We start from the raw sequence: 24,960 nt of genomic DNA, 5'->3' as shown, positions 1-24,960 counted from the left end.
AGTGTGCCCATGCGGAGACCTTTTTTGAAGTCTTTTTCTAATTACCTGGCCTATAAATATGCCACAGAGTTGAAACTTCCATCAAATAAAGGTTATCCGAGACCTTCATTTAGCTGTAAAACAGCTTTTTATGATCGCCTATTTATTCCTGAGAGGGAGCAGCAATCCTATTGTCATGCCCTGAGGGCCCAATCAAAACAGAAAGTGTACCAGTACTGAGACTCTTAATTTGACATGATTTCACCTTATCCATTTGCTGATTTTACCACTTTTGACCATTTTGTGAATGATTATTATCGGATCTAATGGCCAAAAGCAATGTTTTATGAAAAGTCAGTTCTGCGCATATACAAATAGAATTAATCAAATAAATAACAAGCATGGTGATTTCAAATAGTGTGTAAATTTTGTGCTCTAATTTTGAAACCAACTTTTGATTTTTTTTCAATTCTACTTGAAAGTGTGACTTTAAATAATTTCAGGTAGGTTATAAATACTATAATTTCAATTGTACCAAGTTAATTCCTATATTTTTTCAAAAATTCCAACATTTTTGTGTTGGGTAGTCCAACCTGATGACGAAATCAGCCTGTTGGCATAATTAGGGCTTGCTGGATGTATATATTTGACAATATCCTAATTTAGTCCCGATAGGTACAGATTCAGATGACTCCTTTATTATAACTCTTCTTATTTCCAGGTCGCGCGCCGGGTTGATTGGGACCTTTGTGTCGTGTGCCAGTCACTATTTGCAGAGGAATTATGTTGTCCCCTTGATTCCAACTCATGGGATGGAAATGGTGCAGCATACACCAATTTCCTTCAGAACGTTGGGCTGTTCCAGGAAATGAATGCACTTCCCGTCAATGTGGGGTATTATATGGTAGTTCTGGGACAGGAGAGTTTCATCCGAAACAAAGCTCGTTGGCACAAATCTTGCCATGACAAATTCGATTTGGCGAATGATCCGATTTGTGGTTTCCCATATGCGTCTCGCGAGGGGACTGGAAGAGGAACCTACTGTCGCCGAGATTCGACTACTCATCCCGATCTCAGGGGTCGTACCTTGTTTGTATGGGGTACAATAACTCATCTTTATCCAATGTCACTTACGTTGATCAGGTCCCGGCCCGTTTAACATGAGAGAATTGATTCAGGACATGGTACTAAAGTGGGAAAACTGGGGGTTTATGCAGGTTTGTAATGTGATTTGAAGATATTTTGCAATTTTCGTTGTATATAAATCATAGATGAAACATATTGCATAATTTGTGACAGCATATTTAGATACAGCGATGCATCTTCTCCGAAAATACAGTAATGTCATTTTTGACGTTTTTGACCTTGACCTTCATGTGGGTGACCTCGACTTGGGCTCCCCTTCTGAAAATGCAGGTTATGGTCCAAGTATGCTGTGTAGCAAGTTTGTTGCTGGTATCTAGTGGGTAAAGGTTTTGGCGAGATTTTTACGGCCCTGACCATTCCCATGGTACTAACGTGGGAAAACCAGCTTTTTATGCCACTTAGTAATACGATTTGAATATATTTCGACATTAGTGATGCGTATAGAATGCAAATGAGGGCGACTAACTGAATTGTAACAGAGTATTTTGATAGAGCTAGGCATGCTCTCTGGAAATACAGAAAATGCCATTTTTGACCTTTTGACCTTGACCTTCATGGGTGACCTTGACCTTGGCTCCCCTTCCAAAATTAGATCTTATTGGCCAAGGAAGTTGTGTACCAAATTTGGTGGTTTTGTCCCATCAGTAAATGTTTTGTCGAATTTCTACCTTAAGCGACCGGACTACATCTGCTTGGAAATCAGTCAACATCGCAGCATTACATAAAAGAAGGTGCAAAAATAGATCCCCTTAACAACAGACCCAATAACTTTACTTCCAATCATCAGCAAGGTCATGCAATCCAAAACTGCAGTTGACATAAAATCATTCCATTTCTCCAACTGCCTCATCTCAGATCATCAATTCAGATTTAAACCTCGTCACTCTACCTTGGACATGCTGCTTCAACTATCTCAAAAATGGATAGAGGCCCTCAATATCAGTCATGACATCAGGGCCATCTCTTTAGACATATCTCGAGCTTTTGACACAGTCTTGCATCCTGAAACTGCTCTCCAAACTGTCTGCCGATGGAATCCAAGGCCAACTCCACTCTTGGATTACAGATTTACTCCACTCTCAATGCCAACGTGTGTCTCTCAACATAACCATTTCATCTCCTCTTCCTGTCAAAGCTCGAGTACTCAAAGGCAGTGTTCTCGGCCCCATATTATTCCTAATCTTCATTAATGATCTCATGAACTCTCTGTAAAATCCTCTTTATCTCTTTGCTGATGACTCCACTCTCTGCCATGACATCTCTCATCCTTCTGATAGACAGACAGCAGCCTCTTCCCTCTCCTCAGACTGGTCAAACACTTGAAACATGTCTTTTAATCCTGAGAAATATATCTCTATCTCTATCTCTATCTCTATCTCGCAAGCCACATTTAAAAATTGGCCTCCAAAGCCAGATGCCAACTGGGCATCCTCCATAGTGCAAAGTAATTCAATGACACAACTGAGATCCTATCCACCTACAAAGCTTTCATCCACAGCTTGATGGAGTACTGTTCTCCCCTCTGGGCTGGCCTCACATATTACACAGCTTGATTCCATTTAAACAAAAGCCTTCAGCATCAATGGAATCTCTCACGATGTAGGTGAGTCTATGGACCTATCACTTTGCCATCGCCAACAGGTCGGAAGTTGCTCTGTCTTCTTACGCCTCATTTATGGACTCCCACCCTCTGCTTTGTCATTCCCTCTGGTATCTGCAGGATGCACACGGTCCACCAGCAATCTTCTCCTGGTGAAACTGACTAAATCCAGAACCACTGCCCACCTCAACTCATTTATCCCTCTTTTTTCCTATCTGTGGAACCACCTTCCACAGCCTCTTCAACCTCATTCTTCCCTTCAGGTCTTCAGGACTGCTGTTTCCTACCATCTTAAGTCACCCCCCATCCAAAATCATGTTTTCTACACACGTTAAACCACACACCCCCACCCTCCCAAAATTTTGCTTATGTATCCATATTGTCCACCCTTTGTGTTCTCTCTTACCCTTCATCATTACTTGCATCCCTTGTTTGTCCATCTCCATCTACTTTTTCACTCCACCCTTCTGTTGATGTTTCTTCTTTATCCTGCTGTTCCCTTTGTTGTGTTATATCCTGATTTGTTCTGTCATAACTCTTCCACGAGTCTAGACCATGTTAAAAAAAATGAATCCATATTGGATCCATATTGTCCACCCTTTGTGTTCTCTCTTACCCTTCATCATTACTTGCATCCCTTGTTTGTCCATCTCCATCTACTTTTTCACTCCACCCTTCTGTTGATGTTTCTTCTTTATCCTGCTGTTCCCTTTGTTGTGTTATATCCTGATTTGTTCTGTCATAACTCTTCCACGAGTCTAGACCATGTTAAAAAAAATGAAAAAAGTAGCAACACAATAGGAAAGAATCAGGATATATACGTCCAGGAAGCACACGTTAAAGACTTAAATTGGAAGGATGAGACGTCACAGGGAGACAGTTTCAGAGTCAGGAGAATAAGTGGATGAATGAATGCAGGTGAACAACCAGCATGAATGGGGGAATGTTGAGTGAACAAGTGTTTCACGAGGAAACCATGTGACCCAGGATGCCTTGGGAAGGTTAGAGTGAGGAGAGGGCAGGAGGACCAAAGCCGGATGTAAGCTTGTCGATGATCAAGAGACCACAAACCTGCCACCAGTGCCAAGAGTGACAGACAAAACTGAAAAAAATTTCAGTTTTCTTTCCTTCCTAAGAGTTTGCTTCTGTATTCATATTGTTGCGGTTGAGGAAATTCGCAAACCACCATTCAGGTCCCGTAGGTGAGATATCTCTGTCAGTACATGTGTAGTTAGCCCCAAACCCGTTGTTTAGAGGGAATAAATGTGATTCATTCGGGCTGCGGCCCTTTGAGATAGCCGTTTTTCTGTTCTATCTTTATTTTGAACCAACCACGTCTCAACCGCCATCACACAATAACCACCAACCACAACGCCGCTTCACAACAACAACAACGCCAACAGCCACGACCTTTACCTTCACGACTGGCTCCTGCAAACATCACATCACCGCCATTCCAAATGGCACCATGGCCATAAACCACCACCATAAACCCTCCACCACCTTCACCTCTCTCCTTCTGCGGCCATTCCCGCACCACTTGTGAGCACGGAGCGTCAGGCTGTCCTGGGCTCGTATGGGACGCGCGCCGAGCCGCGAGTGCAAAATGCGGCCTTTCCGAGGAGAATTCGGATCAGGAATGCTACACGCCCACTTCTGATCCGTCCAATCAGCAAGCGCGGGGCGGTTTGGCCCCGCCTCCAGGCGCGTCGGTGTAGAATCGAGATATGCAAATTCTATGATCAGGGGAGACTCACGCCCCTTTTCCTCCGTCCAATGGGCGAGCGTGGCTCCACCTCCGAGCTCGTTCTGATCCAGAAATTTTCATATAGGTTCTCCTGCCGGCCTATAAAGCACCGAGCGCAAGGCGAATCAAAAAGGAGAGTCAGTTTTGGAGAGCAGAGTGTGGCAGCGGCAGAGTCGGTTTGAGAGGGTCGGTTTGAGCAGGTCGGTTGGAGCGGGGAGTCGACCTCAGAAGAGCGAAGAGAGTTTTGGGGCAGAGTCGGGTTGGAGCGCGGAGTGGAGTCGGGAGGCGAGGGCGTACAGGTGGTTTGCTGCAGTCGGCTGAGGAGAATTGGGGAAGAGACCGAAGAGCTTGGGTCCGAGGCAAGGAAGACGGCAGTTGGCGACGAGGTCGCGGTGGAATCGCTCGTCGCGGGACCCAAACAAGCCAGCTATACTCTTTCCCCAGAGCATCAACAATTCCCCCCTTTTTCCCCCGCGCTGAGATAGTGCGAAAAGGGGGGCCCCGTTCCCACCCCACTCCAAGCAGTGCCAACGAAACCCGCGAAGGAGCACGAAGTCGGGGCACCGCCGTGCCGCCACATTTGCGGCTCATCACAAAGACACGGGTAGGATCCACCCGGTCTCACGGACCTGACCGCTCTTTCAGGTCCCGCGCAAATATTGGCCCACAGGCCCCGTCTGCCCCCTTGTCTTTGAGGGTGGCCTTTTCTTTTACTTTTGAGTAAATGTGTTGTTGGCGCCGTCTGTAAAGTAAAACTGTTTAAGTGTTGCCGTGTGCACGCGTAGTCGGTTGTAGATCTGTATTGTTGTGTTTCTTTTGTTGTAATCGCTTTATGTGCATTCTGTTTAATTGTATATGTGTGCTTTCCGTGTGCCGCGGAATAAATGTGCATCATGTTGAACTGTTTTCCCATTTCGCTTCGTCTTTTCTTGAATGGAATCTCCATCTTGTTTCAAGTAAAGGGTTGGTAGTGTGCTTAATACGCCCGATAATTAATCGGAACCATCGAGGCCGACGATAACACCGCTCGGTTATCCCGATAGTACGGAACGGGTCGCTTAAGTGGCCCGTGTCCGGAGTCGACCTGCGGCGAGGTGCGATCGCCCGGTCTACCCTCCGCGTGGGTACTTAGGTAGGTCGAGTTTGGCGAACAACCCTATCCCATGCGGGGGGCAGATTGGCACGATTGTGGTGAGGCCGAAAGGCCCACCCGTGACTAGCTCCCGGCGTTAGTCTGAGAGGGTCACGACAGAATTGTCCGTCCGGTGGGCGACGTGCCGCGATTCGAGTTACGTGGCCGTTCGCACGCCGGCGGACACGAATTCGCAACAATATTGTCCACCCCCTGCATCTTCTCCTACCCTTCATTCTTACTCACATCCCTTGTTTGTCCATCTCCATCTATTTTGTCCTTCCGCCCTGCTGTCGCTGTTTCCCCTCGATCTTCATCTGCTGTTCTGTTTATTTTGTTGTGTCCTGATCCACTCTGTGTTCTAACTCTTCCATGAGCCTTGACCTTGTATCCAAAAATGGGGTTCCAGGGACTGTACTTCTTCCATTGGCTGTCCAGATAAAAGAATTGCATAATTTGATGGTCCATCCTTGTGGAGAGGCAGTGCAATTTTCCATACGGTCACAAGAAAGCATTTTTTGAAGACCATTTCCCCCAAAATGACATTAAAAAAAAAGTTATTTCCACTGCTAAACCTGCACAGTAATGTTGTAGCTAAGAATCAATCAAATTCCTCTGAGGCTCCGTAACAATATGGTTTTATATTAACTAAATACGAAGGACCGATTCAAACAATATGGCACACCGATTTACCCATGTGGCAGTGTCATCTGTTGATAGTAAATAATTTTGCCTTGAAAACCGACACACATCAAAACTGGAAAGGTGAGCGAGAGACCACTGCAAAAAAAGTGAGTTGTAAAGAATCTGGCAAGGACACAGATATGAGTAAACAAATCCCCGAATAAGAGGAGGATAGGACACAAAGACTGGGTGATTCCATATTGTTACAGATCTGATCTCGGGGATGGGCGGGGGGTAAAATTGGGGATAGATTAGAACAGTTATTTCATAGTAAACGATAGCGTAAGTGTGGTGTAATTCCCATCGGTGATAAAATGTGTTGAACATATGTTTAGAAAGTTCTCGTCCCCCCACCCAAGGGTCTGTATCTGAGACCTGCCTCCCCCTCCCTACATTATTGAGCCTTCCCCCATCGCTTATTGTCTGCCCTTTTTTAATACTGCCACGAGGTAACGAACAATGAGCGTGACCCACACCGCGATCGCAGGGTCAGTGCAAGGCCACCAGAAGGGCCAAGGACATGTCCGTATGAGACGATCTGGCGGGCTGCTCTGTCCAATGAGCACTTCAATGGGCCCCATGGGGATTATAAAAGTGTGGACAGCAAGTGTGTGTGAATTTGTGTCATGGGGTTTGTGATGAGTATTTGCTTTCTGTAATGGCAAATGTGGTAGTGAATGCGGCAACGGTGTCCAGTCTCCGGGGTCTGCGGTTGTGTTTTGGTAACTACTGCCAGTCCTCATCCATTCATCTGTGGGCTGCTGCTGAATGGGCTGCTGCTGGAGAGAGAACGTAAGCCAATATCTGCATCAAGCCACTGCCCTCCAAGGCGAGCACATGGACGACGGACCCACACTGTATGCACGAGCAGTGCTGTACAGCTCGGTTTCTATGTCTCATCAGACCTCTGCTAGCCTGGTGTTGGCTTAGCAGTAAGGGCAGCTGGCTTAGGATCCCAGGGTCCTGAGTTTGAGCCCCGTTAGCTGCTAAATTAATATCAGGTGGAGTTGACTCAGCCTGTCATCCTTTCCAAGGTCAGAAAAATGAGTACTAGTGTGCTGGTAGAGGGGCACGGCATCAGCGGCACAGCTGTGCTTCCAGGAATTGACAGCTACCCGGCAGCCAAGCTGCCACACACAAAAACAGAACAGACCCCTGCTGAGCCATCATGTGCCCCCCCCCAACAATCAGAGATGACATGTTTTTTAGCCATCATGGTTTCTGGGTGCAATGTCATTGATTTATTTAATTGTGAACACCGCTGTGTGGCCGTGCTCTCCCATCTCCCCGATTTGATCTGTTAATAAACCCTCTTTTGATGAAAACTTTGTGGTCATCAGAGGCGGGCTCCATAGCACTGAGCAAAACTGACTGGTTAACCTGTTCGATGTGCAGTGTCGGCGACTTGATGGTTGTTGCAGACCGTAACAATATAATTTGTCCTTTCAATTGTCCTGCCCATCATTACCTCATGCACTAACCCATGCACATTGACACTCTTTCATACACACACTGCTTCTTCATCATTCTTCCCCAGTCTGTTCCCCACTTTGATGCCAGTTTGGAGAAGTGATCTTATAAACTGCGAGGTAATGGCCTCCCTGGGTCATTGTTACTCATTTTTGGGTTATCTATCATTTCCCACATGTGTATGTCAAACCCCCACCCCTTAACCTTTACCCACTATTCCGCAAACCTTTGGTCGTCTGCAAACCTGATGCCCTTTGACATTTAGCTCCTCCATGAACCTACATATATGCATAAAAAGTTTTTTTTTTTTTTTTAAAACAACTACATAAAATTCCCACGACAAATGCAAAATGTATATTATAGTGACGAATATAAAAGCACAACTATGACGAAGCAAACTAGAATGGTACCAGGTAGAGCGCATTCCTCCACCAGACTGAACAGTTTATGTATTGTATTTGTATCCCACTGATAGGCCATATCTGGATCTGGAGCTGAAACAAAATTGAATCTGCTTGTTCTTGTCCACTATCCAAATCATCCACCGAGTTTTGTCATAATCCGTCCACAACCTTTTGAAATATTACGCTTTACTGTATATCATTTCGGCCCCATCTCTCAATGGGGAAGAATCACTAGAAAAATTCTAGGATCCAGATCTGCACCCAAATCTAATCAGTTCGTCCTTGTCACACACCAACCTGTTCACCAAGCTTCGTCCGAATCGGTCCACGACTTTTTGAAATATCCAGCTCACACACAAATGAACAAGGGTGAAAACATAACCACCACCATCCACATTCGGTGGTGGAGGTAACAATGGAAAGCAAAAACACTTTTTTGAGAAAAAAATAACCTACACTCATGGATCAAATTGTACAAAATGATACAAATGTTGACTTTATGGATGATGTGATGAAGCAATGGAGTACAACAGTGATACTTTCGCGAGCTGGGTCTCAGCGTGATACCAATGGAAAGATTTGCCATTGCCCCAATGGTTCAGAAGACATTCTCACTGTGGTTCAATCACGAGAATCAGTCGAACTTGTGCGGGCCCGTATGTGCGTGCCAGTATGTGCAGCTTCGTTCCTTTGCTCTCGTAAACGACGACTGGATTGGGGCATTGTTTCAATTAGATCGGGCCAACCGTATCATAAATGGCCATAACTTGGGAAACACCTGGGAAACACTCAGGTCCCCAGTGTCAATTGTGATGTCATATCAAACGAAGAAGAAGAATTGTGACACCCCCTCTCTCTCACCCCCTCTCTCTACCCCCCTCTCTCCCCCTCTCTCTACCCCCCTCTCTTTCCCCCCCTCTCTCTCTCTCCCCCTCTCTCCCCCCCTCTCACCCCTCCTCTCCCACTCTCACCCCCTCTCTCGCCCCCTCCTCTCTCCCCTTCTCTTGAATTGTGAGGCCCCCTCTCTCTGTAAATGTATTCACAAATGTCTACCAAGCACAACAATTAATTCAAACCTTGGGAAAAAAAAGCTTTCAAACCTTGGGAAACACTTGGGAAACAGCTGAAACGGATGAAGAACGATATCAAACCTTGAAAAGGCACATACTCAGGTCCCCAGCGTTGATTGTGAAGTCATTCCAAACGAAGAAGAAGAAGAATTGTGACGTCAATCGTGCAAAAAAAAAACAAACAAAAAAAAAAAACAAGCAGTCATAGACTGGTACTTACGAAATCGTCAACTTGACCTCTGACCTTGTCTAATAAAAGCTGTCTCTGGAGAAGGTAGCGACGCAAACCAGAAGTTTCTACGATGATTCTGTACCAAACCATCAAAAATCGAATGTTTACCTCACTGTGACCTTGATCTTTGACCGATTTTGACCAAAATCTAATCAGCACTAGCCATCACCCTCGTGAATCACGTGGTGTAATTTGACATTGGTAGCTTCTTCCGTTCTCGAGTTATCGTGCCTACAAACAAACACACAAACAGAGGACGGAAGTCATCAATATAAAGATTTCGTAAGTAAAAACACACAAACACTCAAACAGAGGACAGAAGTCATCAATGTACAGATTTCGTAAGTAATAAACATTAATTGTGACATCATATCACCGTGTCCTGTCATTGGTTGACAGATAAATGGCCGTAACTTGGGAACCGCTCGTCCGATTGACATCAAACCTCGAAAAGGCACATCTGTGGGGCCCCGGCAATATTCCTGGCAAGTTTCAATCAGATCAGACCGGCGGTCGTCGAGAAACGGTGATCGCAGACAGACAGACAGACAGACAGACAGACAGACACAAACACAGAGATTGCTGGAATTATAGATAGATTAGTACGGGCCCGTAGGGGAGGACCTGTAGGTGCGTGCCCGTAGGTGAGTGCCAGTATGTGCAGCCTCTCTCTCAAACCTCGAAAAGGCACATCGGCGGGTCCCCAGAAATATTCCTGGCAAGTTTCAATCGTGCAAAAGAAATGATAAAAAAATAAATAAATAAATAACCATTAATTCTGATGTCATTCGTGATGTCATAGCACCGTGTCCTGTCATTGGTCGACAGATAAATGGCCGTAACTTGGGAACCGCTCATCCGATTAATATCAAACCATGAAAAGGCACATCCGCGGGGCCCCGGCAATATTCCTGGCAAGTTTCAATCAGATCGGACCGTCAATCGTGCAAAATAAATAAATAAACATTAATTGTGACGTCATAGCACCGTGTCCTGTCATTGGTCGACAGATAAATGGCCGTAACTTGGGAACCGCTCGTCTGATTAATATCAAACCATGAAAAGGCACATCCGCGGGGCCCCGGCAATATTCCTGGCAAGTTTCAATCAGATCGGACCGTCAATCATGCAAAATAAATAAATAAATAAACATTAATTGTGACGTCATAGCACCGTGTCTTGTCATTGGTCGACAGATAAATGGCCATAACTTGGGAACGGCTCGTCCGATCGATATCAAACCTCGAAAAGGCACATCCGCCGGTCCCCGGCAATATTCCTGGCAAGTTTCAATCAGATCGGACCGTCAATCATGCAAAATAAATAAATAAATAAACATTAATTGTGACGTCATAGCACCGTGTCTTGTCATTGGTCGACAGATAAATGGCCGTAACTTGGGAACGGCTCGTCCGATCGATATCAAACCTCGAAAAGGCACATCCGCCGGTCCCCGGCAATATTCCTGGCAAGTTTCAATGAGATCGGACCGGCGGTCGTCGAGAAACTGCGGTCGCAGACAGACAGACAAACACACAGAGATTGCTGGAATTATAGATAGATGATAATCTCTTTACTTGCAATTGTGATTGAAAAGTCACTACATGTAAACTCATCCAGATATCATGGGCTTACGCAGAAAGAGGTATGGCGGGAGGGGAGGAAACGGCAATGTATTTCAAACAAGTTGAACACCATCAAATTGTCTTCAGTAAAATAGTTTTTAAAATGAGAGTAATTATTGTGTTTGTGTTGTCTCTTTACCACACTGAATTATTACCTAGTCGATGCCCAAAAGAAGACATCGACGGAGTAATGCACACAAAAGTCACGTTGGAAGCTTCTTCAATACATTAACTTTATCCCACTTGACCCAAACTCTGTCTTCAGCACTGCTGGGTTATCATGACTACTTGAGAGAATTGTTGTTTGGGTTTTTTTTCTAAGAAAAATACCTAACCTGGAGTTCCAGCAATGCTACAACCCTCCAGATCATTTTGTCACCTTTCTTTCCTTCCCACTATTCTGCAATCACGGACAGGTTCAGGAGGAGACACTTGCCAGCAGCACAATTGTGCTCTTAGAGAGGCAATTTAAATATGGTTAATCCCTCTCTGAACAACTATTTACCCAGCTGGGTCCAAAAATAATAGTTGCTGCCTCAAGAGTTGAGCTGGATAAATCGTTATTGCACAGCATATTCCACAAAGAAAACTCATCATGATGCTCTTGCATTAATAAGTGGAATTTCATCTCATGCTTCTGAGTTAATTAAATATAAACTTCTGCACAGCAATATCCACAGACAATACAAACAACATACAAATATGCTGTAATATCACACATGAAACACAAAGCAAAAATCTATAAAGTAACATCGATATGTCAATATACTACTTGCTGTACAGGATGATGAGCTTTTAACGGCCACAATTATTCCCACATCGTGGGGTCAGCTGGGGAAAGTTTTTGGCTTTCACAAACCGACTGGCCCAGTCTAAGTAGATTAGAACAGGAATTTGTAAATTATTCATGGTGCCAGCGATAGCTTACCTACTATTCACGAAGGAAACTGTGGGATCTTTAACGCCCACCGACTAATGGTAGCAGACACGACGCCAGTTTAATGTCCATCCGACGGACGGCACATACATCGATGCCTCGCACTGCCTACAAAACAATGGGATGACAGTTTATAGCTGGGTCGAGATTCGATCCCAGGCTAAACAGTTCAGAGGTGGATGTGCATACCTCTCGGCAATCCTACCGTGCCAAACAACGAAGAACGAGAAGGGCACTCAGTGGCGCACATACCTCTGCCTGGCTGATTAGTTCACGCTTTGTATCCAATTGATAAGTCAGATCAGGATTCTGACCTAAACTAAAACTTAATCGGCTTGTTCTTGTCACTCAACTTGTCCTCCAAGTTTCGTCCGAATCTGTCCACAACTTTTTGAGATATCGTGTCATATATCGTTTCAGCCTCATCACTCAATGTTGAAGAATCACTTAAAAAAAATTATTGGATCCAGATCCGGATTCGGATTTTCACCAAAATCAAATAATTTCGTCCTTGTCACATACCCAAGCTCTCCACCGGCTGTCGGCTGAATCAGTCCACAACTTTTTGAGATATTTTGCTCACAAACAGACAAACAAATAAACAAGAACAAGATGTCGTACAGAGCACGATACTTGCAAAATTCATAGAACAAATTTGACCTCAAAAATAATCCCCTTCTGGTAAAACTACCAAAATCATGAATCACTGCTCACCTTCACTCTTTCATTACTCTTTTTTCCTGGCTTTGGAATAAACTTCCACACTTTCTTTCAATCCCACTCTCCCCTCCAGGTCTTCAAAACAGCTGCTCACCACCACCTCCTATCTTCCCCCATCTAAAACCACGATCTTTTCTACCCCCACAAATCCACCCCAAACCCACCTCCTTCAAATTCCCTGCTTTCATTCCTAAAAGTTCTCTGTCGAGTAAAGTCCTGAAAGTCCCTGTGGTGTCCATCTTGTTTACCCCGTGTTCCCTGCCACATCTCTCTCCCTTCCGCAGATTTTCTTACATCTCTGTTCCCCACTGTTTTGTCCTTTGGTCTCTCACCCCTCTTGTTTTCTGCCCCCCTTGTTGTGCTTTGTGTTTTATCTCTCATACGAGCCTTGACAATGTATACAAATTTTTTTTATAAAAATTGGTGATTGAATTCAATGACCAAATATGCAACTCCTCTTCAAATTTCAAGTGAATCGGATGAAAATTTAGGATATTAGAAATAACACCTTAGTTGTTGACCTCGGGTCTATGTTGACCTTTTGGTAAATGTTGACCTCAAAAATAATTGGCTGTTTGAATTAATTGACATGAAATGTAAATACTCTTCAAATTTATAGTGAATCGGATGAAATTGAGGATTTTAGAAAGCTCAACTCAGCTGTTGACATTTGGCCTATGTTGACCTTTTGACATCAAAAACAATAGGCTTCTTCATTGTGACAAACTAAGCCTGGTGTTGGCTAAGTGGTTAGGGTGGCGGCTTGGGATCCCAGGGTCCTGAGTTCAAGCCCCGTTGGCTGCTGAATTAACACCAGGGAGTTGACTCAGCCTGTCATCCTTCCGAGGTCGGCGAAATGAGTACCAGTGTACTGGTCCCGGTGTATGCCCCGGTTATAATAGGTGTACCATATCCCTGTGTGTCGTAAGAGGCGACCAGGGTTGGCATCAGGAAGGGCATCCGGCCATAAAACATTGCCTCAAGAAAAAGCCAAACCCCTGCACAGCAGGGAAAAATGGCTGTAAAAACTGTCATTTTTATTGTGACAAACTCTACCACGTAGTGAAGTTTTGCGTAGATCGGTTTAAAATTGTGACCTGTAGGTGACAGACAGACAAACAAGAAGATGTCGTGCAGAGCACGACACTTGCAAAATCCATAAAACATAATTTGACCTTAAAAATAATTGGTGGTTGAATTCAATGCCAAGTGTGCAACTCCTCTTCAAATTTCAAGTGAATCGGATGAAAAATCACAATTTTAGAAATCCAGCCGATGTTGACATTTTAGCCTGGTTGAACCTTCAAAATAACTGTTGGTTGAACTCAGTGACCTGAAATATAAATCCTCTTCAAATTTCAAGTCAATCGGATGAAAATTGAGGATTTTAAAAATTTCACCTCAGTTTTTGACCTGTGGCCTATGTTGAACTTTTAACCTTTTGATCTCAAAAACAATAGGCTTCTTCCTTTGAAAAAATCTACCATGTCGTAACGTTTCATGAGGATCGGTTTACAATTGTGATCTGCTGGCAACAAACAGATAGACAGACAAACAGACAGACAGAATAGCAAAATCAACTAACGAATATACTTGTAAAATCTTCAATTTTGCAGGTAAGAAGAAAAAGACGTCATGCAGAGCACAATACTTGCAAAATCCACCCCCTCTCCAAAGGTTGCCATGGATACATCAAATTGTCCATTTCATAAAGATTAAAATTGAAAATCTTCATCTTGTTCAAAGCTCAGCTCAATCGGATGAAAATTGATTATTTTTCAGATTGAAATTGATGATTTTATGTTTGACCTTGTGTAGACCTTTGATATTTCGACCTCAAAAAATAGTTGGTTTCCAAATTCAGTGATGCACTATGTAATTGCTGTTTAATTTTCAGGTTAATTGGAGGAAAATTGACGATTCTTTAGATGAAATTTGAATATTTAGAAGTTTGACCTTGAGTTGACCTTTGATATGTTCACCTCAAAAATAGATGCTTTCCCAATTCAGTGATGGACTATGCAAATCATGTTCAACTTTCAAGTTAATAGGATGTGAATTGATGATTTTCAGCTGAAAATTGATTATCTTAGGAGTTTGACCTTGAGTTGACCTTTGACCTTTTGATCTCAGAAACAGTTAGTTTACCAATTCAGGAATGCACTATGAAATTGCTGTTCAATTGTTAAAGCAATTGAATGAAAATTGATGATTTTTCAGATTAAAATTGATGATTTTAGAAGTTTGAATGCGAGTTGACCTTTGACCTTAAAATAGTTGGTTTCCCAATTCAGTGATGCAATATGCAAATCTAGTTCAAATATTAAGTCAATCGGATGAAAATGACGATCTTAGAAATCTGACCTTTGACCCCAAAATCAATAGGCTTCTTGGTTGAGACTACTTCTACAACTCTTTGAAGTTTCGTGAAGATTGGTTTTAAATTGTGACCTGTAGGTGATAAAAGGACAAACAGACAAACAGAGAGAATAACAAAATCGACTGACCAATATACTTTAAAAATCTTCGATTTTACAAGTAACAAATACAGACAGACAAGAGTGAAAACATAACCTCCTTCCGTCCACCTTCGGTAAATAATGCAACAATTTCAATTTGTAAAATAATATGCAACTGATATTGAAATGAAATTTGGACATAACAATTGTGCTAAATGTAAAATGAGAGCAACCAAAGCAACGAAAATAAACCCATCAATATTAATTAAAGAATAAAAGAGTTCAAAAATGAAACATCATACAAATACCACGGAGTAGAAGCGTGCCCAGCAAATCTACCACAAAGAAGTGTACACAGCCACTGGACAAGGGATATCTACGCTGTGCAGAACACGCCTAATCCTGAAAACATACCTCACCCCAAGAAACAAAATCAAAGCGATAAACCAGGTCGCTGTGCCAATGTTCCAGTACAGCTGTGGCATAGTAAAATTGCCAAAGGAGAAGTCAACAAACAAGACAAGAAAACAAGGAAACTGCTAACTATCCACAAAATATTCTACAAAAACCGTTTCAAACAAAGACTAGAGATTAAAGAGGACACAACTGAAGGAGTACCAAGGTGCATTGGACAACAGGTGTTCATAATGTTTTATAAATGACGGACACTCTCAATGTTACAAGTTGCACAAAATAAGAAATATATGGAGGTGTGTGTGTGTGTGTGTGTGTGTGTGTGTGTGTGTGTGTGTGTGTGTGTGTGTGTGTGTGTGTGTGTGTGTGTGTGTGTGTGTGTGTGTGTGTGTGTGTGTGTACATATATACAGGGTGTCCCAAAAAAATATACAACTTTTCATCTGCAAAGAGGATGGTCATAACATATATTTTAAAAAAAAAAGATATATGGCTGGATAGAAAGCTGAAAGGTTGAAGTTTATTGTACTAATGTCAAAATTGCCACCAAAATTTAAATTTTGGTCTAGAATCGTCGTTTTATTTTAGAGCACATGTTCGACGCAGGCTCCACGTTGTCCGATCACTGCCTGCAAACGTGTTGTCATGTTCTCCATCACTTTGGGAAACGTTTCCTGAGGAATGTTCTGGATTTCTCGGTGGATTATTTCCTTCAGCTGATCAAGAGTCTGAAGCCGAGGGTTTCCATAGATCCTGTCCTTGAGATACCCCCACAAGAAGAAGTCTGGAGGAGTAAGGTCAGCGTAATACGGTGGCCACTCAACGTCTTCGTAGAGGGAGATAAAGCGGCCCTCAAAATGTTGGTTGAGAAAACGCCTTGTTCGCTGGCTGTATGGGGCGGTGCCCCATCCTGCTGGAACCACTGGGTTCTCATCTGGATCAGGTGGTTTCTCCTACGGGCCTGAGTATGTAGCTCAGGCAGATATAATTCCTGAATCATTTCGCGATAGTTCCTCTGGTTTACCATGCAAGTGCATCCCTGGTCATCTTCAAAGAAGTATGGACCAATTATCCCATACCAACCAACCGCCACCCACATGGTGACTGAGAACAAATCGAGGCACCAGTTCAGTTGATGCATTACCAGGATTTTCAGTTCCCAGTACCAAAAGTTTTGCTTGTTTATCTCCCCGGACAAGTGAGCATGGCATTCGTCAGTCATGTGGAAGTTTATTGAGGAAGTCTGCATCTTCCTCCAACTTTCCTAAGAACCAATTTGCAAAGTCTCGTCGTTTGCGTTTCTGTTGATCAGTAAGCACCGTTTCCGTTTGAATTTTGTATGGAAAGGGATGAATGTGTTGGCAAAGGATCCTCTGAACGGTGCTCTTATGAATGTTTGTCTCGGCAGAAAGTCGTCAAATAAATATTTTTGGACTCTGAACGACCGCCTGTCTCACCATTTCCACATTTTCTTCACTACGACCTGTCCTCTTCCGACCACTGTGACCCTTGTGAAGGTCACAGATGGTTCCCACATTGGTAAACTTTGCGATGGTGCGCTTTATTGTCCGAACGTTTGATGCATGGTGCAAGTGGATACCAAAATGTCTCGAGTAAAGACGTTGCACCTGTACGACACTTTTTGTCTGGTGCCAAAGTTCAACAATTTTCGTTCGTTGTTGTACGGTCAGTCTTGGCATTTTTCTAGTGCTTGCTTGGTATCAAAAAAAACTTCGGGGTCTCTGCAACAAGAAATGAAGCATTAGTGACAAAATTACTGCTTTTTTAGGATCAAACGAAGCATTTTAAAAGTTGTATATTTTTTGGGACACCCTATACATATATATATATACATATATATATATATATATATATATATATATATATATATATATACATACATATATATATATACATACATATATATACATACATATATAACAAATTTATTTATTGTGTTAACAATATTTAGTCATGTGTTCAAAAATAAAAACATTCTTCCTCCAGCCACACATTAGATCCATTCGCAATGGCGCAAGTCCATCCATGCATATTTTAACATCTGGAATGTTGGGTTGGCTTTATTGCACACAACCTATCTATTCATGTAATTCATGTTCTCTCATGGAGCAAGGATGAATCTCATCAAGGAAACACATCTTATAAGGAACTTCATAAAAGTCACTTCTAAGCTTGAGTGTTAAATTTCCATTAATCTCTCACTGGAGGCATGGACAGACTCACAGCAGTTGACAGCATGGCCTAGCCCTAGAGGTACGCACAATCACCTCTGAACTGTCTAGCCTGTGTTTGAATCTCGACCCAGTTATAAACTGTCATCCTGGTGTTTCAGACAGGGTGACTCATCAATGTGTGTGGCGTCCCTCGGATGTGCTTTAAACTGGGCGTCCGTCTTCCAGTATGTGTTGGTGGACGTTAAAGATCCCACTGCATCCTTCACCAAGATTAGGCGAGCTATCGCCGGCACCCTGAACAAATTACAAAAGTCCCACTGTAACATAAGGGGACACTACATCACTGGCACAGAATCACCCTGAACAAACGATGATATCTGCAGTGACGTGCTGCATGCAAAAGAAGAAAATGACAGACCTTCCACTCCAATAACCAACAGTGGAAGTTCTTTTAAATGGTTAAAAAAAAAGTGTTCACTTTGCCCCAATTTCTGCTCACAACAGGAAAAGGAATACCACATTCAGCTACTTGGTGGCTCATGCTGAATTGCTCAATCATTGAGCGACATCTGTCTTCAAAGTTGTGAATTAGCGTGAGCATTCCCCACTAAGAATGCATACTTTGCCTACCATCCGTAGATCCCTTAAGTCAAAAAAAGAAAAAAAGAAGACAAACATGAGATAACAGCAGGAAAATTCAAAAGATAATTTTAGAGACTAAATATATATATATATATATATATATATATATATATATATATATATATATATATATATATATATATATATATATATATATATATATATATACAAATGCCGAATAGAGAGGCTAAATAAGAGGGTAGCCGAATTGGGATGAAGACGGATTCAAAATTAATTCACAAGACAAAATTCACTGGCATATCTGCAAAAAAGGTCAATGTCCCAATCCCATAAAAAGAGTGAGGAGCAACCCAGAACAACCAATCAATAGTGCTGACAACATCTGATGTATGACATCTGTCCCTGGCATTTTTGTGTGAACATTGATAACAATGAGGAATTGTGACACAAGAAAAAAAACAAACAACGACAATGCTCATTAAAGTGTCAGTACCAGATAACTTTGGTCTCAAAATATCGGGAAGAACTAAAGTGACGAATTCATGAAATTCAGAGATGACTCAAAAAGAACCTCGAAATTGTAAAAAAAAAACACCAATCGACCTCAAACCTATAAAAAGTTGTCGCGACTGCATTGAAAGGAAAAGCATTCCATGGAGTATTTGAAACAGACACACGAGGAAATATCACAACAAAGGAACTGCAGCAAGAAGATGTCTGGCATTCAGTGACAATCATAAAACCCTTCGAGCCTTATTATTCTTTCACCTCCAGGACAAGGTTGCAGGGCACGACTGTTCTGCTGATGCAATAACCTCTCTCGGTTCGAGCAGGAATTTTTGAATTTGATCAGGGTGCCAGGGATAGCTCACCTACTCTTCACGAAGGACACCATGGAATCTTTAACACCCACCAGCTAATGCCAGCAGACAGGACACCCGTTTAATGTCCATTCGAGGGACGGCACACACATTGATGAATCACCCTGCCTGTGAAACACAATGATGACAGTTTACAGCTGGGTCAGAATTCGAACCTCGGCTAGACAGCTTAAAGCGAGTGTGCACACTTCATGGCCATCCTGCCAGCCCAGCTCCCTTGGAGTAAATGATCTGTGATGTGCAACACCTGAAAATGCGTTCCTTTCCTTAAGCTTGAAAACATCAGAATTCAGAACCTTGCCCATAAAATATATTTTAGCTCCAAGGATATTCTCATTCTGCCTTCTTGCATCCATCTAATGAAATTGCAAATGCGAGATGTGTATTCAGCACAAAAGGGCAGGCTCTGTATGGTCTGTACATTCCAACGACTCATGCATCAGCTTGAAACATTCATTTTCAACATGCAAACTCATAATTCAGACTATTATGATCGCACATTAAAATAAATACGGACAAAGTGTTTACATCAATTCGTCCAAATCCATCACTTATTCCCAGGTCGCCTTGCTGTGTGAAGTTTATCGCAACAGCATGAGGAATCCAATGTCCATCCTTGGATTCGTTAATCTGCCTCCACGCAGGACCATATTCTCTCCAATGTAACACTAATATTAAAGCAATGACGAGAGAAAAAAAAATGATGTTGCTCTTCTTAAATCGTGAAATCATCCAATATGTGGCTGATGGAACAAAATATTTTTGAATCGAGCACACCCACTTTAAAAAGAATCCTCTTGATTGAGTAGGCAATGGCACACCGTCATGAATAATGCATTCGATGAAATGAATAAACCATAAACGACAGCAGGTTGCAAATGATAAACACTCATTGTTGCATTTTTAGTTTTCTCTTCCACTTCCTTCTTCTTAGGTAAACATTTAGAGGCATACGGTGCCGATAGAAAGTCTACACCCCCCTTTCAAAATTGTCACCTTTTGCTACCTTATAGCCTGGAATTAAATTGCATTAAACCAGACTTTTACCACCTTTATTTACACATCGTAACCAACAATTTGCAAGTGAAAAACAAATTCTACAAATTTCATAAAATTAATCAAAAATACCAAACTAGAATATCTTGATTGGATAAGTGTCCACCCCTCTGAGTTAATACTTGGTAGAAGCACCTTTGACAGCAATTACAGTTGTGATTCTGTTGGGATAGGTCTCTACCAACTTTGCACACCTTGATTGGGCAATATTTGCCCATTCTTCTGAACAAAACCGTTCAAGCTCAGTTAAGTTGTGTGGGGAGTGTTGATGGACAGCAAGCAAGTCGTGCCACAGCTTTTCTTTTGGATTTAGGTCGAGGCTCTGACTGGGCCACTCAAGGAAATTTATCTTTTTGTTCCTTAGCCACTCGAATGGAGCTTTGGCCGTGTGCTTCGGGGCATGGTCATGCTGAAAGGTGAACTTCCGTCCCAATTTCAGCTTTCTTGCAGAGGGCAGCAGGAATTCCTCTAGGATTTTTCTGTATTTTGCTCCATCCATTTTCCCTTCTCACCTGACAAGTGCCCCAGTCCCTGCTGATGAGAAACATCTCCATAACATGATGCTTCCACCACCATGCTTCACAGTAGGGATGGTGTTCTTTGGTTGAGGTGCTTTGTTTGGTTTGTGCCAAACGTAACGTTTTGCGTTTAGGCCAAGAAGTTCCATCTTGGTTTCCTCAGACCACAAAACTTTTTTCCATATGGCTTCAGAATGTCTGAAATGTTTTTTTGCATACCTCAAACGGAACTCAAGGTGGCCTTTTTGAGTATTGGCTTCATTCTTGCCACCCTAGCATGTAGGCCAGACATGTAGAGTGCTTGGGATATTGTTGTCACGTGCACACAGTGACCGGCCTTTGCCACAAAGGCCTGTAGCTCTTTCAAAGTTACCATTGGCCTCTTGGTGGCCTCTCTGATCAGTCTCCTCCTTACGTAGTCATCCAGTTTGGAGGGAAGGCCTGATCTCGGCAGGGTCTTGATGGTACCATATGCCTTCCACTTCTTATTGATTGTCTTGACGATGATTCAAGGGCTATTCAAGGCATTTGAAATATTTTCATACCCATTCCCTCATCTATGCCTTTCCACAACTTTATCCCAGAGGTGTTTTGAATTTTTTTGGTGCTCATGGTTGAGTCTTTGCTGTGAAATGGACTACCCAGCAGAGGAAGAAACCAGGCTTCTATAAACTACCAACAATGAAAACAAACCATCTGTGGACATGAACAGCGAGTAATCTAATCTACGGAATTTACCAAGCAATTGGCACCCCCTGTTTGATGCTTCTTCTGTCACCACTATGCCACAATCGAATCTCCAAAGGAACTAAAACGAAGGCTGCATGAAATGCCTGAGAGTTTCAAGAAATGCAAGAAAAAAGTAAAAGTACAGCAGCAGGAATTCAGGCACCTGAAACAACTAGAGTTCATTGAACACCTCACCCAATAGTGGGGCAACTTAGCATAACAATTGTGCATTTTGGGAGGAAAGCACCAAATTTGGCACACTAGTAGCCAAACATATTATGAACAGATTTGGATATTGGGCCATCTCAAATTCAGCCGATGATGGCTGTGGTGTCCGAGGTGCAGCGGAACATGGAGGGCGAGAGCGTAGCAGTAACCGCTTTATTCCGCGTCCGAATGTACATCACTGCCACCCCTAGCGGGCGAGTCATGATATACGAAAACCCAATCACGTGATACAGCACAATGGCTGTGGCAGCCATTTTTCAAAATGACCGCCAGTGGTTACTATAATTTCACTCCAACATTGGTTTGAACATTTATTAAAAGCTGAATTAAGAAAAACATAACCTGTAGCCACCTCAAGTTTAAAGATAGCCGCCATTTTGCAAGATGGCTGCTAATTATTTGTTGTACCGGACGACTATCTCACTCATAGAAATTGGTTGTTGAGAATGGTGGCAAACGAATCACGGGCTGCGTCTGATTGATATGAATACCAACATCGCTTATGTAAAGTCAGTGGTTGTTGAGCATGGTTGCAAACGAATCATGGGCTGTGTCTCATTCATATGAATACCGACATCTCACTCATAGAAATTGATCGAGAGATGTCTGATTTAAATGTTCTGAATCAGTGACACAGTCTGCTCTGTTAATATTCTCTCAATTTTGTGAGCACTCTCCCTCACACACACACAAAGCTGTGCATTCAAGTGCGGCCTTTTTGCACTTGCAACGCTTCAGACAGTTCTTCTTGCACTTGCACGATACCAGCTCATAGCAGGTGTGGGCTGCTTTGGGTAGCTTCGTCCAGTGTGGCTCGTACACCCCCTCGTCATTCTTGACCCAGCCCCAGCTGGATGGAGGAGGCAGCTCTGGTGTTGGTAGCAGTGTTTGACCCCACACATGACCTCCTTGGTAGGCCGCCCTCTTAACATGCTCCTCCAGAGCTGCCTTGGTTGGCGGGATCAGCTGCACGTTGTTCTTCTTCGCAAAGAGTTTCTTCCGGGCCTTGTCAATATTGTTGCACGTGCTGGTTCTGTCATAGAGCAATATGACGAACCTCTCGATGGTGTGCATGACATCGTCTGGTATACCACTTGGTGCAGAGGATAGCTTCAGCAGTGCGTCTGTAAGTTCTGGCAGAATGATCCAGATTGTCCAAGCGGTCTTCTTATCATGTCCAGCAAAGCTAGATACAGTGTCACACCCAGTCAGAGCGTGAAACATTGGGAGTGCCTGTGCCTTCTCTGGTCCTCGGCCAGCTGCTATTTTGTGGGCTGTCAGGTACCGAAAACTCTTCCCAGTGCCAAATGCTAGCCACAGTTCATCTTCTGGTTGCAGTCCCTGGGCCACTGACACAGCCAACACCACAACATCAGTGTCAACTGTCTTGATCATTATCTTGTGGTGACCATGGTTGGCTGCATGGGATGCATGCAACAACATTCGACTGTCAGCTTCTTCGTGGCTGCATGGGGCGAGCAACGCCAGGTCTAGCAGTGGTGGCTTGCTCAGGACTGCCTCTCCATCAGTGATAACCAGCTGCTTGTCATCCTGATCAAACCACCTGAAGATAGATTTTGATAGGAACTTGAACAGCTCGCTCTTGTTGGTGTCCACTCAGAGGAAGTTGTGCCAGTTTCCAGGTACAACTGCTGCTTCGACCACGCGACTACGCACTCCTTTTCCACTGCCTTTCAGTGAATCAGCAACGTAGCGGTCCCAGACCAGGTCCAGGCATGACACAGTCTGAAGCTTTGTTGACAGGTACGGTATGAAGACATCCTGGGCATAGTCATCAAAGTTCTTGGCTACCGCAGGCTTCAGCATCTGGACAATGACTGCCCCATAAAGAACTAGGCTGGTGGTATCAGGAGCCTCTGATTGGGCATTGGAAAACTCTTCAAAGCATTTGAAGAGATCACTCTTCGTACCAAGACGGAGACTTTCTCCATCGGAGAGAGCTGGAGGACATGCTTGATTCTCATGACGAAAGAACTCTTCAAGGTTTCCATCCCTCGTCTGGCAACCGATGTAGAGCCGTGAGAAAAGTGCCACGCCGTTCCTGAGAGAGGCCAGCTGCTGTTTCCCTTTGCTCACACTTCTCAGGGTGGAAGCGCTTAACACCTTCAGCTTGTTCCGACGAATTGCATCATCAATTCGCTTGGTCCTTTCCACCAGGCATTCTCTGGCGAAAGCCTGGAACTGCTCTTGGCCAATCTTCTTCACATTCCTGACATTCTCAACTGCAGCAGGACCTGCAATTTCCTTTGTGTCAAGGACAACCAGATCCATGCTCTCTTCCTCAAAGGGGTTGCCAAGCTCTTCTATGATGCTGACAAGGGCACAGACATCCTTGGCGAAAGGTTTGCACAATTGGTGTCTGGTCGTGATGACGTGTGTCCTCTTGCCTCCCCCAGTGTTGACAGCCATCTTGGAACTCTTCTATGGCCCTGGCAACTTCTGGCCCAGCAATCATCCAACACCGCAGGGCATTTGGGTTATCAGTGAGGCTGACTGCTCCACCATCTCCTTTGATGCATGCGTTGTTCTGTTCATGTGCCTGGTCAATTGGGATCGAAGATAACACGTTCTTCGTCTTCTGTACAGTGAAGTTGCCAGCCATAAATTCTCTACAAGTGTAAGCTGGCAACTCAACCGTGTGCGATTCCGGGGTCAATATGCACGCACACCACTTCTACTTCCATGTGCCAAGCCAAAAGTACTATGAATGTTTATCATTGGTTTTCATTCAGAATCTGTGTCTTAATAAGACTAATTAGTCCACTTTAACTTTTTTTTCTCAACCAAATCAAATTGTTACTTTATTAGTAAATAAACTTTCACTATAAACCTGCATTCCTCTCCAGTAAAGCAGATATGTGTCATAGCAATAACCACTGGTGGCCATTTTGAAAAATGGCTGCCACAGCCATCAGCGGCTGAATTTGAGATGGCCCAATTTCCAAATCTGTTCATAATATGATAGGCTACTAGTGTGCCAAATTTGGTGCTTTCCTCACAAAATGCACAATTGTTATGCTATATTTAGCTAAGTTGCCCCACTACAATGCAATCTTGAGAAAAAAAAGACATGGGAAGGGTCTTTTGAACTCTTGCTTTGTGTTTCCGATC

The 24,960-nt window shown here is 43.3% G+C and overlaps 1 pseudogene; it reads right to left on the bottom strand.

The window, feature by feature from the left end:
• Nucleotides 1–3,727: 3,727 nt before the first annotated feature.
• LOC147032964 (uncharacterized) lies at nucleotides 3,728–23,667 on the bottom strand (annotated as a pseudogene).
• Between the last annotated feature and the right edge of the window lie 1,293 nt (nucleotides 23,668–24,960).

This window comes from Eptatretus burgeri, chromosome 2, assembly GCF_056783735.1.
Source record: "Eptatretus burgeri isolate ZD-2024b chromosome 2, Ebu_testis_v1, whole genome shotgun sequence".
Lineage (NCBI taxonomy): Eukaryota > Metazoa > Chordata > Myxini > Myxiniformes > Myxinidae > Eptatretus > Eptatretus burgeri.
This window is presented reverse-complemented; position numbering and strand designations above follow the sequence as displayed.